The 13,671-nt window shown below is 59.7% G+C and overlaps 4 non-coding genes across 4 annotated transcripts; all 4 read left to right on the forward strand.

The window, feature by feature from the left end:
• The first annotated feature begins 1,387 nt into the window (after nt 1-1,387).
• On the forward strand, nt 1,388-1,481 carry Trnay-gua (transfer RNA tyrosine (anticodon GUA)). The gene is made up of 2 exons: nt 1,388-1,424; nt 1,446-1,481. It is a non-coding gene; the product is annotated as a tRNA-Tyr (tRNA).
• A 3,058-nt stretch (nt 1,482-4,539) lies between these two features.
• Nucleotides 4,540-4,633, forward strand: Trnay-gua (transfer RNA tyrosine (anticodon GUA)). Its single transcript has 2 exons — nt 4,540-4,576; nt 4,598-4,633. It is a non-coding gene; the product is annotated as a tRNA-Tyr (tRNA).
• A 3,050-nt stretch (nt 4,634-7,683) lies between these two features.
• Trnay-gua (transfer RNA tyrosine (anticodon GUA)) lies at nt 7,684-7,777 on the forward strand. Its single transcript has 2 exons — nt 7,684-7,720; nt 7,742-7,777. It is a non-coding gene; the product is annotated as a tRNA-Tyr (tRNA).
• A 3,054-nt stretch (nt 7,778-10,831) lies between these two features.
• Nucleotides 10,832-10,925, forward strand: Trnay-gua (transfer RNA tyrosine (anticodon GUA)). Its single transcript has 2 exons — nt 10,832-10,868; nt 10,890-10,925. It is a non-coding gene; the product is annotated as a tRNA-Tyr (tRNA).
• Nucleotides 10,926-13,671: the final 2,746 nt, after the last annotated feature.

Below are 13,671 nucleotides of genomic sequence, written 5' to 3' on the forward strand. Positions count from 1 at the left end.
GTGTGTGTGTTTCTACTTCCCACCTCTGGCCCTCACCCCCTCCCTTCCCCTGCACCCATCAGCTCCCACCGGGTGGGTAGGAGTCCCTTATGCGCCTCCCTCTCCTCTCATGGGGGCTCCTACCGGACCACCCGTCCCCATCTGGCCCCATCCCCACATACCCCGAAGCAAATAGCAAATCCGGCATCCCACTGCTGAAGGGAAAGGGGCCGAGTTGGAGACCATGCAATTTCCCCAGTCTAGACAGAGGCTCCGCCTCCAGGCAAGGAGACCCCAGAAGGTACTGGCACCATGAACTCACCCCCAGGGAAGCTGGACATAAGGAAGGATGTTGGACATCCTTTACGGGGTGGGAGGGGCCCTCTGGGTGAGGGGCGCGGGGCAAACGTCGCTGTGCCCACCAGCGAAACAGTCATGGAACACTGGGTGTCTGGGCCAAGGGTCTGGCGGGGACCACTTTGCCTCCGGGGAAGGCCACTTTGGGAAGCTGGACTCTCTGTGGCAATTCAGGGCGCCCCGTGGGGAATGATTCCGGGTCCGCGTGCAGATGCGGGGGGAGGAGGGGGAAGGGGGGGAGGGAGTAGGTGGGGGGGAGCGGGGAGGGGTGAGGGAGGAGGAGGTGGGTAAGGGGGAGGTGGGGGGTGGCGGCCAAGCCCCTCGAAGCTGGTAGGACCTGGGCACCTCCTCCTAGGCGCCTGGGCAGGCCCTGGGGAGCGCCTAGCCTCCTCAGCTGGGCTCTGGTGGTCCCTGGCCCTCCTGTGGGCCATTTCCTGGTCTCGGCAGGCTGGCTTGTGGGGAGGTGGGCGGGCCGCGTCGCGAGGAGGGGGCGCCTGAGGGCTGGAGGCCCGCGGCGCCCGCTGGGGAGTGCGGGTCTGGGGGGCCGGGTGGCGGCCACTTGGCGGGCGCTGGTGGCTTGGCATCCTCCTAGCCCGTGCCCGTTCCGGTTCTAGGCCTTTGATCCTGTCTGCCCTCCGTCCCCCTCCCACCCGCCCCCTCCTCCCCACCCCCCAGCCCCACCCCCCGGCCCCCACCTCCAGTCCCCGCCGCCCCAAACCAGCCCTCCCCTCATGACACACCCCTGTCCCGCCATGCGGCCAGCGAAGGCCGTGGGCACCGGGCACCCGTGCAACCGGGAAGGCAGCGGGGCCCAGCTGCCTAAGGGACACTCTGAGGACGGGCCGCCACCATGCCCCGGAGGACCTGCTCCGCCCCGGGAAGGCCAAAAGGCACCAGACGCGCGGTGGCGCGCGTGGAGCCGGGCAGGGCTCTCTTCTCTTCCCTGGCGGCTTTCCAAGCCACCCAAGGCGCGCGGGGCCTGTGGTCTTGCAGTGGCTTGGCCTCCCTCAATTGGCACAAACGGACGTGACCCAGCCCTGGCAGCACGCACCCTTCGATAGCTCAGCTGGTAGAGCGGAGGACTGTAGACTGCACACACAGCCCTGGACATCCTTAGGTCGCTGGTTCGATTCCGGCTCGAAGGACGTGCCTGACGCTTTTGCCCGCGCCTCGTGCGCGGCTCCTGTGGCCTCAGGGCCGCGTCTCCACGCTCACCGGCTGAGTCCACAAAGCCTTTCCGGACTGGACAGTCCACCGAACCACCTAGCCACGCGTGGTCCCCTCCCAGCCTCAGGGCCCCCCACCGACCGCACACCCTTCAGCGCTGCAGCGCTCCCCTTCCCTTCGCTCCTGCCGCCCGACAAGCGCCACTCAATGGCACCGAGCTCCTCCACTTTTACCCACGGAGAACCACAGTGCTCTCAGAGGGCTGGCAAAATACCTCTGCTCTCCAGGCTTCCCCTCCTGCTGCACTACAGGCCTGAGGCCTCACCTTGTCAGAGCAGCCCAAGCGTTCTTTGCCTGGCAAGGCACACACTCCCTGTTGAGCTCACTTTGGGGGTGGGGGGGAGGGGCTAGACCCTCACATTCCTCCCATTTCTCTCAATCTGTCTCTGTCTCTGTCCCTGTCTCTGGCTCTCTCTGTCTCTCTGTCTCTGGCTCTGTCTCTCTCTCTGGCTCTGGCTCTCTCTCTCTCCTTGTGTGTCCGTCTCTCTGGGTGTGTATCTCTGTATCTTTGGCCTTGTGCCCCTCCAAGCCTCTTAACCTGCATGCCTCTTGCTCTCTCCTTCTCTCTCCCTGTTTCTCTGTCTCTGTGTGTCCTGTGGCCCTCACTGTCACTCTGTGTCTCTCTCCATCCCTCTCCCCCACTCTGTCTCTCTTTCTCATCAGCTCCTCCTCCTCTATCCATGTCCCTCTCTCTACCTGCTTTGGACTGTGTCCCATGTGGAGAGGAGGGCCGGGGCTCATCCTCCTTGTGTTTCATCCCATCCTGGAGCAGATGGAGCACCCCTGGCAGGAGTGCGGGTTGACCTTCAGGCTCTGGACAGGGCTGTGCCCGTCCCATCCACGTGCCCTGTGCCTCGCCTTTGCCGAGGCTCACATCCATTCTTGGGGCTGCAGGCCCTCTGGCTGGGCGGGCTGTGGCTGACAATCACACCTAGCACTCGGGTACATGGTGGCCATTGCACCTGCGTGCCCCGGCCCCCCACCTCCGAGTTCCTCCTCCCACCTTCGCACTGCTCCTTGGGTGCTTGTGGTGATGGGGAGAGGCAGAGACGCGCTCGGGGAAGAGGACATTTGAGCCAACACCGTGGGGCCTGCTGCCTCAAAGGCAGCAGCCTACCTAGGGTTGCAGAGTGGGGTGAGGTCAGGAGTGGGGGCTAGAGAGGTGAGGGGATTGTGTTCTGGCTCCTCCTCGCCATGCCGCTGACCTGGTGCTTGTGAGCAGCTTGGTGTCTTCTGGTCAAAGTTGGAAGTGGAACGCAGGGTGGAAGCCTGCCGAGGAGGTCCAGGGAGAAAGCCTGAAGGCGGAAATGGGCCGGGATTTCAGGAACCAGCGCGCGGCTGGTACTCACCTCCATGCCAACCGAACCGAGTCCATGGCGTGGTGTGGGTGTGCAAAGAGCTCTTGGGCTGTGTGCTCTGAGAGCAACCCTGGGAACCCTGTCCAGGTACCTGAAGGAAAAGGGAAACCCATGCCACAGAGGACTCTAAAGGAAACTGCAGGAAGCTAAGGTCTGTGAGGAGCCTGGGAAGCAGGGCAGAGTGTGTGTGTGTGTGTGTGTGTGTGTGTGTGTGTGTGTGTGTGTGTGTGTGTGTGTGTGTTTCTACTTCCCACCTCTGGCCCTCACCCCCTCCCTTCCCCTGCACCCATCAGCTCCCACCGGGTGGGTAGGAGTCCCTTATGCGCCTCCCTCTCCTCTCATGGGGGCTCCTACCGGACCACCCGTCCCCATCTGGCCCCATCCCCACATACCCCGAAGCAAATAGCAAATCCGGCATCCCACTGCTGAAGGGAAAGGGGCCGAGTTGGAGACCATGCAATTTCCCCAGTCTAGACAGAGGCTCCGCCTCCAGGCAAGGAGACCCCAGAAGGTACTGGCACCATGAACTCACCCCCAGGGAAGCTGGACATAAGGAAGGATGTTGGACATCCTTTACGGGGTGGGAGGGGCCCTCTGGGTGAGGGGCGCGGGGCAAACGTCGCTGTGCCCACCAGCGAAACAGTCATGGAACACTGGGTGTCTGGGCCAAGGGTCTGGCGGGGACCACTTTGCCTCCGGGGAAGGCCACTTTGGGAAGCTGGACTCTCTGTGGCAATTCAGGGCGCCCCGTGGGGAATGATTCCGGGTCCGCGTGCAGATGCGGGGGGAGGAGGGGGAAGGGGGGGAGGGAGTAGGTGGGGGGGAGCGGGGAGGGGTGAGGGAGGAGGAGGTGGGTAAGGGGGAGGTGGGGGGTGGCGGCCAAGCCCCTCGAAGCTGGTAGGACCTGGGCACCTCCTCCTAGGCGCCTGGGCAGGCCCTGGGGAGCGCCTAGCCTCCTCAGCTGGGCTCTGGTGGTCCCTGGCCCTCCTGTGGGCCATTTCCTGGTCTCGGCAGGCTGGCTTGTGGGGAGGTGGGCGGGCCGCGTCGCGAGGAGGGGGCGCCTGAGGGCTGGAGGCCCGCGGCGCCCGCTGGGGAGTGCGGGTCTGGGGGGCCGGGTGGCGGCCACTTGGCGGGCGCTGGTGGCTTGGCATCCTCCTAGCCCGTGCCCGTTCCGGTTCTAGGCCTTTGATCCTGTCTGCCCTCCGTCCCCCTCCCACCCGCCCCCTCCTCCCCACCCCCCAGCCCCACCCCCCGGCCCCCACCTCCAGTCCCCGCCGCCCCAAACCAGCCCTCCCCTCATGACACACCCCTGTCCCGCCATGCGGCCAGCGAAGGCCGTGGGCACCGGGCACCCGTGCAACCGGGAAGGCAGCGGGGCCCAGCTGCCTAAGGGACACTCTGAGGACGGGCCGCCACCATGCCCCGGAGGACCTGCTCCGCCCCGGGAAGGCCAAAAGGCACCAGACGCGCGGTGGCGCGCGTGGAGCCGGGCAGGGCTCTCTTCTCTTCCCTGGCGGCTTTCCAAGCCACCCAAGGCGCGCGGGGCCTGTGGTCTTGCAGTGGCTTGGCCTCCCTCAATTGGCACAAACGGACGTGACCCAGCCCTGGCAGCACGCACCCTTCGATAGCTCAGCTGGTAGAGCGGAGGACTGTAGACTGCACACACAGCCCTGGACATCCTTAGGTCGCTGGTTCGATTCCGGCTCGAAGGACGTGCCTGACGCTTTTGCCCGCGCCTCGTGCGCGGCTCCTGTGGCCTCAGGGCCGCGTCTCCACGCTCACCGGCTGAGTCCACAAAGCCTTTCCGGACTGGACAGTCCACCGAACCACCTAGCCACGCGTGGTCCCCTCCCAGCCTCAGGGCCCCCCACCGACCGCACACCCTTCAGCGCTGCAGCGCTCCCCTTCCCTTCGCTCCTGCCGCCCGACAAGCGCCACTCAATGGCACCGAGCTCCTCCACTTTTACCCACGGAGAACCACAGTGCTCTCAGAGGGCTGGCAAAATACCTCTGCTCTCCAGGCTTCCCCTCCTGCTGCACTACAGGCCTGAGGCCTCACCTTGTCAGAGCAGCCCAAGCGTTCTTTGCCTGGCAAGGCACACACTCCCTGTTGAGCTCACTTTGGGGGTGGGGGGGAGGGGCTAGACCCTCACATTCCTCCCATTTCTCTCAATCTGTCTCTGTCTCTGTCCCTGTCTCTGGCTCTCTCTGTCTCTCTGTCTCTGGCTCTGTCTCTCTCTCTGGCTCTGGCTCTCTCTCTCTCCTTGTGTGTCCGTCTCTCTGGGTGTGTATCTCTGTATCTTTGGCCTTGTGCCCCTCCAAGCCTCTTAACCTGCATGCCTCTTGCTCTCTCCTTCTCTCTCCCTGTTTCTCTGTCTCTGTGTGTCCTGTGGCCCTCACTGTCACTCTGTGTCTCTCTCCATCCCTCTCCCCCACTCTGTCTCTCTTTCTCATCAGCTCCTCCTCCTCTATCCATGTCCCTCTCTCTACCTGCTTTGGACTGTGTCCCATGTGGAGAGGAGGGCCGGGGCTCATCCTCCTTGTGTTTCATCCCATCCTGGAGCAGATGGAGCACCCCTGGCAGGAGTGCGGGTTGACCTTCAGGCTCTGGACAGGGCTGTGCCCGTCCCATCCACGTGCCCTGTGCCTCGCCTTTGCCGAGGCTCACATCCATTCTTGGGGCTGCAGGCCCTCTGGCTGGGCGGGCTGTGGCTGACAATCACACCTAGCACTCGGGTACATGGTGGCCATTGCACCTGCGTGCCCCGGCCCCCCACCTCCGAGTTCCTCCTCCCACCTTCGCACTGCTCCTTGGGTGCTTGTGGTGATGGGGAGAGGCAGAGACGCGCTCGGGGAAGAGGACATTTGAGCCAACACCGTGGGGCCTGCTGCCTCAAAGGCAGCAGCCTACCTAGGGTTGCAGAGTGGGGTGAGGTCAGGAGTGGGGGCTAGAGAGGTGAGGGGATTGTGTTCTGGCTCCTCCTCGCCATGCCGCTGACCTGGTGCTTGTGAGCAGCTTGGTGTCTTCTGGTCAAAGTTGGAAGTGGAACGCAGGGTGGAAGCCTGCCGAGGAGGTCCAGGGAGAAAGCCTGAAGGCGGAAATGGGCCGGGATTTCAGGAACCAGCGCGCGGCTGGTACTCACCTCCATGCCAACCGAACCGAGTCCATGGCGTGGTGTGGGTGTGCAAAGAGCTCTTGGGCTGTGTGCTCTGAGAGCAACCCTGGGAACCCTGTCCAGGTACCTGAAGGAAAAGGGAAACCCATGCCACAGAGGACTCTAAAGGAAACTGCAGGAAGCTAAGGTCTGTGAGGAGCCTGGGAAGCAGGGCAGAGTGTGTGTGTGTGTGTGTGTGTGTGTGTGTGTGTGTGTGTGTGTGTGTGTGTTTCTACTTCCCACCTCTGGCCCTCACCCCCTCCCTTCCCCTGCACCCATCAGCTCCCACCGGGTGGGTAGGAGTCCCTTATGCGCCTCCCTCTCCTCTCATGGGGGCTCCTACCGGACCACCCGTCCCCATCTGGCCCCATCCCCACATACCCCGAAGCAAATAGCAAATCCGGCATCCCACTGCTGAAGGGAAAGGGGCCGAGTTGGAGACCATGCAATTTCCCCAGTCTAGACAGAGGCTCCGCCTCCAGGCAAGGAGACCCCAGAAGGTACTGGCACCATGAACTCACCCCCAGGGAAGCTGGACATAAGGAAGGATGTTGGACATCCTTTACGGGGTGGGAGGGGCCCTCTGGGTGAGGGGCGCGGGGCAAACGCCGCTGTGCCCACCAGCGAAACAGTCATGGAACACTGGGTGTCTGGGCCAAGGGTCTGGCGGGGACCACTTTGCCTCCGGGGAAGGCCACTTTGGGAAGCTGGACTCTCTGTGGCAATTCAGGGCGCCCCGTGGGGAATGATTCCGGGTCCGCGTGCAGATGCGGGGGGAGGAGGGGGAAGGGGGGGAGGGAGTAGGTGGGGGGGAGCGGGGAGGGGTGAGGGAGGAGGAGGTGGGTAAGGGGGAGGTGGGGGGTGGCGGCCAAGCCCCTCGAAGCTGGTAGGACCTGGGCACCTCCTCCTAGGCGCCTGGGCAGGCCCTGGGGAGCGCCTAGCCTCCTCAGCTGGGCTCTGGTGGTCCCTGGCCCTCCTGTGGGCCATTTCCTGGTCTCGGCAGGCTGGCTTGTGGGGAGGTGGGCGGGCCGCGTCGCGAGGAGGGGGCGCCTGAGGGCTGGAGGCCCGCGGCGCCCGCTGGGGAGTGCGGGTCTGGGGGGCCGGGTGGCGGCCACTTGGCGGGCGCTGGTGGCTTGGCATCCTCCTAGCCCGTGCCCGTTCCGGTTCTAGGCCTTTGATCCTGTCTGCCCTCCGTCCCCCTCCCACCCGCCCCCTCCTCCCCACCCCCCAGCCCCACCCCCCGGCCCCCACCTCCAGTCCCCGCCGCCCCAAACCAGCCCTCCCCTCATGACACACCCCTGTCCCGCCATGCGGCCAGCGAAGGCCGTGGGCACCGGGCACCCGTGCAACCGGGAAGGCAGCGGGGCCCAGCTGCCTAAGGGACACTCTGAGGACGGGCCGCCACCATGCCCCGGAGGACCTGCTCCGCCCCGGGAAGGCCAAAAGGCACCAGACGCGCGGTGGCGCGCGTGGAGCCGGGCAGGGCTCTCTTCTCTTCCCTGGCGGCTTTCCAAGCCACCCAAGGCGCGCGGGGCCTGTGGTCTTGCAGTGGCTTGGCCTCCCTCAATTGGCACAAACGGACGTGACCCAGCCCTGGCAGCACGCACCCTTCGATAGCTCAGCTGGTAGAGCGGAGGACTGTAGACTGCACACACAGCCCTGGACATCCTTAGGTCGCTGGTTCGATTCCGGCTCGAAGGACGTGCCTGACGCTTTTGCCCGCGCCTCGTGCGCGGCTCCTGTGGCCTCAGGGCCGCGTCTCCACGCTCACCGGCTGAGTCCACAAAGCCTTTCCGGACTGGACAGTCCACCGAACCACCTAGCCACGCGTGGTCCCCTCCCAGCCTCAGGGCCCCCCACCGACCGCACACCCTTCAGCGCTGCAGCGCTCCCCTTCCCTTCGCTCCTGCCGCCCGACAAGCGCCACTCAATGGCACCGAGCTCCTCCACTTTTACCCACGGAGAACCACAGTGCTCTCAGAGGGCTGGCAAAATACCTCTGCTCTCCAGGCTTCCCCTCCTGCTGCACTACAGGCCTGAGGCCTCACCTTGTCAGAGCAGCCCAAGCGTTCTTTGCCTGGCAAGGCACACACTCCCTGTTGAGCTCACTTTGGGGGTGGGGGGGAGGGGCTAGACCCTCACATTCCTCCCATTTCTCTCAATCTGTCTCTGTCTCTGTCCCTGTCTCTGGCTCTCTCTGTCTCTCTGTCTCTGGCTCTGTCTCTCTCTCTGGCTCTGGCTCTCTCTCTCTCCTTGTGTGTCCGTCTCTCTGGGTGTGTATCTCTGTATCTTTGGCCTTGTGCCCCTCCAAGCCTCTTAACCTGCATGCCTCTTGCTCTCTCCTTCTCTCTCCCTGTTTCTCTGTCTCTGTGTGTCCTGTGGCCCTCACTGTCACTCTGTGTCTCTCTCCATCCCTCTCCCCCACTCTGTCTCTCTTTCTCATCAGCTCCTCCTCCTCTATCCATGTCCCTCTCTCTACCTGCTTTGGACTGTGTCCCATGTGGAGAGGAGGGCCGGGGCTCATCCTCCTTGTGTTTCATCCCATCCTGGAGCAGATGGAGCACCCCTGGCAGGAGTGCGGGTTGACCTTCAGGCTCTGGACAGGGCTGTGCCCGTCCCATCCACGTGCCCTGTGCCTCGCCTTTGCCGAGGCTCACATCCATTCTTGGGGCTGCAGGCCCTCTGGCTGGGCGGGCTGTGGCTGACAATCACACCTAGCACTCGGGTACATGGTGGCCATTGCACCTGCGTGCCCCGGCCCCCCACCTCCGAGTTCCTCCTCCCACCTTCGCACTGCTCCTTGGGTGCTTGTGGTGATGGGGAGAGGCAGAGACGCGCTCGGGGAAGAGGACATTTGAGCCAACACCGTGGGGCCTGCTGCCTCAAAGGCAGCAGCCTACCTAGGGTTGCAGAGTGGGGTGAGGTCAGGAGTGGGGGCTAGAGAGGTGAGGGGATTGTGTTCTGGCTCCTCCTCGCCATGCCGCTGACCTGGTGCTTGTGAGCAGCTTGGTGTCTTCTGGTCAAAGTTGGAAGTGGAACGCAGGGTGGAAGCCTGCCGAGGAGGTCCAGGGAGAAAGCCTGAAGGCGGAAATGGGCCGGGATTTCAGGAACCAGTGCGCGGCTGGTACTCACCTCCATGCCAACCGAACCGAGTCCATGGCGTGGTGTGGGTGTGCAAAGAGCTCTTGGGCTGTGTGCTCTGAGAGCAACCCTGGGAACCCTGTCCAGGTACCTGAAGGAAAAGGGAAACCCATGCCACAGAGGACTCTAAAGGAAACTGCAGGAAGCTAAGGTCTGTGAGGAGCCTGGGAAGCAGGGCAGAGTGTGTGTGTGTGTGTGTGTGTGTGTGTGTGTGTGTGTGTGTGTGTGTGTGTGTTTCTACTTCCCACCTCTGGCCCTCACCCCCTCCCTTCCCCTGCACCCATCAGCTCCCACCGGGTGGGTAGGAGTCCCTTATGCGCCTCCCTCTCCTCTCATGGGGGCTCCTACCGGACCACCCGTCCCCATCTGGCCCCATCCCCACATACCCCGAAGCAAATAGCAAATCCGGCATCCCACTGCTGAAGGGAAAGGGGCCGAGTTGGAGACCATGCAATTTCCCCAGTCTAGACAGAGGCTCCGCCTCCAGGCAAGGAGACCCCAGAAGGTACTGGCACCATGAACTCACCCCCAGGGAAGCTGGACATAAGGAAGGATGTTGGACATCCTTTACGGGGTGGGAGGGGCCCTCTGGGTGAGGGGCGCGGGGCAAACGCCGCTGTGCCCACCAGCGAAACAGTCATGGAACACTGGGTGTCTGGGCCAAGGGTCTGGCGGGGACCACTTTGCCTCCGGGGAAGGCCACTTTGGGAAGCTGGACTCTCTGTGGCAATTCAGGGCGCCCCGTGGGGAATGATTCCGGGTCCGCGTGCAGATGCGGGGGGAGGAGGGGGAAGGGGGGGAGGGAGTAGGTGGGGGGGAGCGGGGAGGGGTGAGGGAGGAGGAGGTGGGTAAGGGGGAGGTGGGGGGGGCGGCGGCCAAGCCCCTCGAAGCTGGTAGGACCTGGGCACCTCCTCCTAGGCGCCTGGGCAGGCCCTGGGGAGCGCCTAGCCTCCTCAGCTGGGCTCTGGTGGTCCCTGGCCCTCCTGTGGGCCATTTCCTGGTCTCGGCAGGCTGGCTTGTGGGGAGGTGGGCGGGCCGCGTCGCGAGGAGGGGGCGCCTGAGGGCTGGAGGCCCGCGGCGCCCGCTGGGGAGTGCGGGTCTGGGGGGCCGGGTGGCGGCCACTTGGCGGGCGCTGGTGGCTTGGCATCCTCCTAGCCCGTGCCCGTTCCGGTTCTAGGCCTTTGATCCTGTCTGCCCTCCGTCCCCCTCCCACCCGCCCCCTCCTCCCCACCCCCCAGCCCCACCCCCCGGCCCCCACCTCCAGTCCCCGCCGCCCCAAACCAGCCCTCCCCTCATGACACACCCCTGTCCCGCCATGCGGCCAGCGAAGGCCGTGGGCACCGGGCACCCGTGCAACCGGGAAGGCAGCGGGGCCCAGCTGCCTAAGGGACACTCTGAGGACGGGCCGCCACCATGCCCCGGAGGACCTGCTCCGCCCCGGGAAGGCCAAAAGGCACCAGACGCGCGGTGGCGCGCGTGGAGCCGGGCAGGGCTCTCTTCTCTTCCCTGGCGGCTTTCCAAGCCACCCAAGGCGCGCGGGGCCTGTGGTCTTGCAGTGGCTTGGCCTCCCTCAATTGGCACAAACGGACGTGACCCAGCCCTGGCAGCACGCACCCTTCGATAGCTCAGCTGGTAGAGCGGAGGACTGTAGACTGCACACACAGCCCTGGACATCCTTAGGTCGCTGGTTCGATTCCGGCTCGAAGGACGTGCCTGACGCTTTTGCCCGCGCCTCGTACGCGGCTCCTGTGGCCTCAGGGCCGCGTCTCCACGCTCACCGGCTGAGTCCACAAAGCCTTTCCGGACTGGACAGTCCACCGAACCACCTAGCCACGCGTGGTCCCCTCCCAGCCTCAGGGCCCCCCACCGACCGCACACCCTTCAGCGCTGCAGCGCTCCCCTTCCCTTCGCTCCTGCCGCCCGACAAGCGCCACTCAATGGCACCGAGCTCCTCCACTTTTACCCACGGAGAACCACAGTGCTCTCAGAGGGCTGGCAAAATACCTCTGCTCTCCAGGCTTCCCCTCCTGCTGCACTACAGGCCTGAGGCCTCACCTTGTCAGAGCAGCCCAAGCGTTCTTTGCCTGGCAAGGCACACACTCCCTGTTGAGCTCACTTTGGGGGTGGGGGGGAGGGGCTAGACCCTCACATTCCTCCCATTTCTCTCAATCTGTCTCTGTCTCTGTCCCTGTCTCTGGCTCTCTCTGTCTCTCTGTCTCTGGCTCTGTCTCTCTCTCTGGCTCTGGCTCTCTCTCTCTCCTTGTGTGTCCGTCTCTCTGGGTGTGTATCTCTGTATCTTTGGCCTTGTGCCCCTCCAAGCCTCTTAACCTGCATGCCTCTTGCTCTCTCCTTCTCTCTCCCTGTTTCTCTGTCTCTGTGTGTCCTGTGGCCCTCACTGTCACTCTGTGTCTCTCTCCATCCCTCTCCCCCACTCTGTTTCTCTTTTTCATTGGCTCATTCCCCTCTGTCTATGTCCATCTGTCTACCTGCTTTGAAGTGTTTTGTATGTAGAGAAAGTTAAGGCCTTGAGGAAGGGGTCATCCTGGCTGTGTTTTTTCATGTCTTTGGAGAGATTGATTATTTTTGGCTATTGTTGTCATTTACTTGTGTGTTTCTGATGGTGCTGTTGCATCCCACAGGTTTGTTTGTCTTCCCTTTTGATTTCAATTTCCATGTTGCTCTAGTATTTAATGAAACTCCTATGTTTGGTTTAGCTCCTTTTACTGGCATTTATTAAGTTAACATCCTTGTACAATGTTTTTTTTAGTAGTGTGTCCTGTTTTCCCATTTTAAAATGACTGTGGTTTCATGAAAATAGAAGTACTTCATAAGGTGATTTTTTTTTTTTGTAATTATGATAGCTGCTGTAGTCTTCTATTCTATTTCTGTCCCCTTTTTCTGAAATCTCATTTCCTCTGTCCTTGTGGATTTTTATGTTTCCTCTCCTCCTCTGAATTAGATACAGGTTGTTCTCAAACCTTTGACCTTCTTTTTGGAGTCATTTCTTCTCTGTAGTTTAATAATGGTGATAGACACAATGTATTTGACATTCCCAGATTAGTGGTTGGTAAATTTGGTGACGTTAGTTTCCATTTTAATAGAAGTATGCATGTCATTCATTCATGTTTACCTGTAGACGTGTCGTGTTTCTAAAAGATTTGATATTTTCTCAGATATCTGTTTATCTTTTTTCCAGAGGTTTGTTATCATGACAACTTTGAAACATATTAAAAATAGCTAGAGTACTGTTATGAATGGTTGTGTTACCAAGATGTAGTTTCATGAGTTACTAACACACTGCAAAGTTTTTTAACTGTTGTGTTCTCCATTTCGTTAAAAAGAAAATTCCATGTTTATCAGTTTTTTATAACACATTTTTATTTGCAAATTATCAATTCAATATTTGATATATGTATTTTGTGGAACACCATCGCCTGTTTTGGGTAAGAAAAATTGAGTTAATAGACATATAAAATTATAAATAGAGTGAAGTGTGTTCCAGCATGTTGCAATCTATTGCATGCATGCAAGGATCTGCCATGCAAATAATTTCCTTGGTTGAAGTAGTTTCCTTCTGCTTTTGAGGTACAGAGAGGGCAGATTTTTTTCAGGGTACCTTAAGAGCAAGAAACAATGTGCAGGCATTGTAAGAAAGTCACTAGTAAAGAAGTATTTTTTCATTGGGTTGTTTATGCCTAAAAAACACTGGAAGAATGCAAACTAAATAATGGAAATAGTTATTTAGAAAAAGGGAATGGTGTGGATATGAACAGGTTGAACTAGGACTTTTGTTTGTGTGTGTGTGTGTGTGTCATGCTGGGGATAGATCCCAGCACCTTGTTCATGCTAGGTAAGCATCGACCTATGAACTACATTTTCAGCCCTATATATATATATATATATATATATATATATATATATATATATGTAGTTTTATTTTCATAGTTTATAATTGTATAAAATTCTATATTATTGTATAAATTCTTTATTTTCTTTGAACCATGTGAGTGTCCTTTAAAGTAAATAAAATCTAAAACATCTTATTGTACATCTTAAGTATACACAACAATAAATGTAAATACATAAAATCTTTTCCTCCCTCATGATGTATTGTTATGCAAAATCTTATGCTCAAGTATTCTTGAGTATATTACCTGCCTAGCAAGCATGCAAACCCCAGTGCTGCCAAAAGAAAACCTAAAAATTATCTGGCCTTGATTTTTTTCTCTGAATGCTGTCGTCTTAATTATTGTAGTTCAATTAAGATTTTAAAGTATGTGTAACTTAATGTTCTTTTCTAGCTCTCAAACTTCAAAGGGCTCTTTTTCTTAGATCCTTCTGTCCCTCAGATCAACAAACATGAGCTCCAGTTTCTAATTTCATTTCCTTTGAATTAAGTCAACCAGTTCTCTCAGTCTTTCTTACCACTCCTTCCCTTAAAATCTAGTGATGAG

The sequence above is a fragment of the Castor canadensis genome, chromosome 3 (genome assembly GCF_047511655.1).
Source record: "Castor canadensis chromosome 3, mCasCan1.hap1v2, whole genome shotgun sequence".
Classification (NCBI taxonomy): Eukaryota; Metazoa; Chordata; class Mammalia; order Rodentia; family Castoridae; genus Castor; species Castor canadensis.